At 44.8% G+C, this 4,469-nt stretch overlaps 1 long non-coding RNA gene across 1 annotated transcript in view; it reads right to left on the bottom strand.

Annotated features, from left to right (window-relative positions):
- Window positions 1-1,944, bottom strand: part of LOC127000054 (uncharacterized) — a 2,011-nt gene extending 67 nt beyond the window's left edge. Inside the window, exons 1-3 of the long non-coding RNA XR_007753764.1 lie at window positions 1,483-1,944; window positions 1,063-1,146; window positions 1-978 (exon numbers count right to left, since the gene is read on the bottom strand). The exon at window positions 1-978 is cut by the window's left edge and continues 67 nt beyond it. This is a non-coding gene — a long non-coding RNA (uncharacterized LOC127000054). The remainder of the gene's footprint in view (window positions 979-1,062; window positions 1,147-1,482) is intronic.
- Between the last annotated feature and the right edge of the window lie 2,525 nt (window positions 1,945-4,469).

Below are 4,469 nucleotides of genomic sequence, written 5' to 3'. Positions count from 1 at the left end.
CCCTTCCTGTAGGATTATCCCTGCCAGCTCATGTGACACTTGCAGTTATTTTTTTGCCCCCCTTCCCCCACACTCCCAAGAATAATCAATAACCAGAATAATTTGAAACATATACAAACCTATCAGAAAAACAGTGTGGTCCTCGTAAATAATGTAAGACCGATGATATCATCAACACGCACTATTTGCCTGACCCGGTGGCCTGTGGCTTGCCTTGTGTCCACCCACCACCACCCTGATCCCTCCCTCCAAGTTCAGTTTCCGTAACAGTCTTTCTTTTTTTTTTTCAGCACATGTCTGTGTCCCAATGACCACCACTGGTGTTAGTGTTGAAGTGAGGCATCGAGACAGTTGCTGTGTTCAGTGCTTCTTCTGTCCTTGGTGCCACTGACTTCAGGACTCCTTGGTGCATCCCACGTCTTGCCTGCTCAATTGCTCACTGAGTGTGGCTTTGAAGCAACCTCGCCGCCTTCTCCGGCATCTCCAAGGTTCCTCAAGGCCAGCCAACTCCTCACATCCAGAGTAGTGCTGCAGTGGAGGCTGCAAGGTGCAAGGATGACCTCAATAAATACACCCACACACTCTGGTGTAAGACCTCATGAAAGCCAGGAGTGTGGCAAAAGGTTTAGTAATAAGAGTAACCCCAAACATCACACCCTTACACACACTGGTGCAAGAAACCATGAGTGTGAAGTTTGTGGGAAATGTTTCAGTCAGAAGAGTACCCTCAAGAAACATGCCCTTACACACACTGGTGAAAGAAATCATGAGTGTGAAGTTTGTGGGAAATGTTTCAGTCAGAAGGGAAACCTCAAATTGCACACTCTTACACACACTGGTGAAAGAAATCATGAGTGTGAAGTTTGTGGGAAATGTTTCAGTCAGAAGAGTACCCTCAACAGACACACCCTTACACACACTGGTGAAAGAAATCATGAGTGTGAAGTTTGTGGGAAATGTTTCAGTCGGAAGGGTAACCTCAAATTACACACTCTTACACACACTGGTGAAAGAAATCAGGAGTGTGAAGTTTGTGGGAAATGTTTCAGTCGGAAGGGTAACCTCAAATTACACACTCTTACACACACTGGTGAAAGAAATCATGAGTGTGAAGTTTGTGGGAAATGTTTCAGTCAGAAGGGTACCCTTAAATTACACACTCTTATACACACTGGTGAAAGAAATCATGAGTGTGAAGTTTGTGGGAAATGTTTCATTGAGAAGGGTACCCTCAAGAGACATGCCCTTACACACACTGGTGAAAGAAATCATGAGTGTGAAGTTTGTGGGAAATGTTTCACTCAGAAGAGTAGCCTGAAATTACACACTCTCACACACACTGGTGAAAGAAATCATGAGTGTGAAGTTTGTGGGAAATGTTTCAGTCAGAAGAGTAACCTCAAATTACACACTCTTACACACACTGGTGAAAGAAATCATGTGTGTAAAGTTTGTGGGAAATGTTTCAGTCAGAAGGGTAACCTCAAATTACACACTCTTACACACACTGGTGAAAGAAATCATGAGTGTGAAGTTTGTGGAAAATGTTTCAGTGAGAAGGGTACCCTCAAGAATCATGCCCTTACACACACTGGTGAAAGAAATCATGAGTGTGAAGTTTGTGGGAAATGTTTCAGTCGGAAGGGTCACCTCAAATTACACACTCTTACACACACTGGTGAAAGAAATCATGAGTGTGAAGTTTGTGGGAAATGTTTCAGTGAGAAGGGTACCCTCAAGAAACATGCCCTTACACACACTGGTGAAAGAAATCATGAGTGTGAAGTTTGTGGTAAATGTTTCAGTGAGAAGGGTACCCTCAAGAAACATGCCCTTACACACACTGATGCAAGAAATCATGAGTGTGAAGTTTGTGGGAAAAGATTCAAACTGAAGAGTACATTGGACAGGCACCTCTTCAGACACTCTGGTCATAAAGGGTTCAAGTGCTTGTGCTTAGGAAACGTTTCACGACTAAGGGTGAGATTGTCAGGCACATGAAGGTCCACTTCTCCTGAGGTGCTGTGCTGATTCACTTCTGCTGTGTGTGTGAGTGCAAGTGTTTGTAGTGGTGGTGTTACAAGGCTGTGTGTAGCACAGAGAACAGAAAATAATCATGTATTGGAACAAATGGTGACTGTAACAGCATGATCTATTATTCACTTTCCATCCTAGGCTGCATGTGGTTGGTGGGTACTGTAAAGGGTCTGATCTTTTTGGTGATTGTGCTGGGCTGGCTGTTGTGGCCAGGGCTTATTGGTCAAGTGTGTGTGTTACTTGTAATAATATAGTGTATTTGGTCTTACCACCTGCTAAGCTTAGAATGTACACATTATAAACACATTGTAAGGAACAAGTACAAAATGACGGGTTCAGGGATCTAACGTATCAGTGGGAGGTTGGAATGATGGTGGTGGGAGGGTGGATGCAGTGTGGTGGTGCCGGGGAGGGGGAGGACATCCTCTTCCTGATAGTGGCAAGGTGTTAGTCCCTGGTCATCCTTAGGTCAGACACTGATGGCGGGATTCAGGCAGAGCAGTGGGAGGTAACTCAAGCCACAGACTGAACACTGTTGTGCCATACCCTGGGCTGGCGGGACAAGAGAGAACATAAGAACATAGGAGTCTGCAAGTCTGCAGGTAGGCCTGTACGAGGCAGCTCCTCTGAATCTAAGCTCCCGTGTACCTAGCCCCACCTAATATCGCTGTCCATGAATTTATCTAATCTATTTTAGAATGTGACAATTGTATTGGCACTCACCACATGACTGCTAAGCCTATTCCACTCATCCACCACCCTGTTTGTAAACCAATTTTTGCCTATGTCCCTGTTGAATCTGAATTTATCCAGTTTAAACCCATTACTTTGTGTCCTACCCGGTCATCTTACCAACAAAACCTTATGAATGTCTCCCTTATTAAAGTCCTTCATCCATTTATAAACCTCGATCATGTCTCCACGCACCCTTTGCCTTTCTAGAGAATGTGGGGTGGTTGGGGGGACGTGGGCACAGCCTTGGCGGGGGTGGCGTACATTGTGCTCCACTTGAGTGACAAGGCTCCAACACAGCAGTCACCAAAGCAGAGCAGGCCTTTCCTGGCAGCAGGGTGGGCAGGATGACAGTTCTGTAGTTGTGTTGGAACACTTATTGTAGTGCGGCGACTATGCCTGATGAACGAGCCTCCCATAACCCATGTAGCCAGTGGGGTACTTTTTTGGCCAACTCGGTAAGGAGTGGCTCTCCCATTACGTTGGTCGTGGGTTCAATCCCAGGCAGCCGGTGAATACCCTGATCTTGATTAATTTCTCGTGTGTTTTGATACACGCAGAGGACTTGTTGGGAAATAGAGGAAATAGAAAAACAAACTCACAGGGCATGACAGTGGTGGCATAGTGGTGGGCATCCTCTCCTGCAGTTCTGTTGAGTTTCCCCAAAGGTGTAACAGGTAGGATAGCCCATGCTCCGAGGGTAATAGAAAATGGGAAGTGTTGGAGGTATGTCTCTACAGGGACACTGTAAAATAGTGCACCAAAATGGGTCACAGTCTAAAGGTCTCAACACGCAGAAATTAATCTACACAAGGGGAAAGTCGTGTAGTGCGGTGACTATGCCTGATGAACGAGCCTCCCATAACCCACTTAGCCAATGGGGTACCTCTTTGGCCGACTTGGTAAGGAGTGGCTCTCCTGTTACGTTGGTTGTGGGTTCAATCCCAGTCAGCCGGCAAATACCTTGACCTTGATTAATTTCTCGTGTGTTTCAATACACGCAGAGGACTTGTTGGGAAATAGAGGAAATAGAAAAATAAAGTCACGGGGCATGACATTATTACAGTGGTGACAATTAACCTTTTTGACCCGGCCCTCACAGTGGAAAATGAGGCACTAATGATGCTGAGGATCCAGGGTAGATTAATGAAAAAGTAGGGGGCAGGTGGCTTTGTAAAGTGAGAGGTGTTCCTGATGGAAACAGGAAAAGAAACAAATCTAGCCACTGAAAAGAACCAACCTTGACCACCAGTAGACCTTCACTATCACCATACACCAAGACAGTTATACTGCTCTCACTATGACCTATCCCTTCACCACTATCTTCACTCTCCTCCTTTATCATCACTACCATATATTTATCCAGAGTCTATGATGTGGGACTTTATCAAACACTTTCTGGAAATCAAGATAGACTTTATGTCCAGTGATTTAGTTACATCATAAACTGAGAAGAGGTCGTTATAAAAGGTTAATAGGTTTGATAGTCACGATCTTTTGTTACAGAAGCCATGTGGTGAATCCCCAATTAATGAGTGGCTTTGATGGTAACTCACAATTTACCTACAACAAGTTAGAGTAATGGGCCTGTAATTACCTAGTGTTTTTTTGTCTCCTTTCTTAAAAATCGGTGTCACGTTGGCCTTTTCCAATCAGAAGGGACGATGCCTTATCACAAGGACACATCAAAAATGGTTGTG

Source organism: Eriocheir sinensis, chromosome 17 (assembly GCF_024679095.1).
Source record: "Eriocheir sinensis breed Jianghai 21 chromosome 17, ASM2467909v1, whole genome shotgun sequence".
NCBI lineage: Eukaryota > Metazoa > Arthropoda > Malacostraca > Decapoda > Varunidae > Eriocheir > Eriocheir sinensis.
Note: the sequence above shows the minus strand (reverse complement) of the source record. Positions and strands in the feature narration are given on the sequence as shown.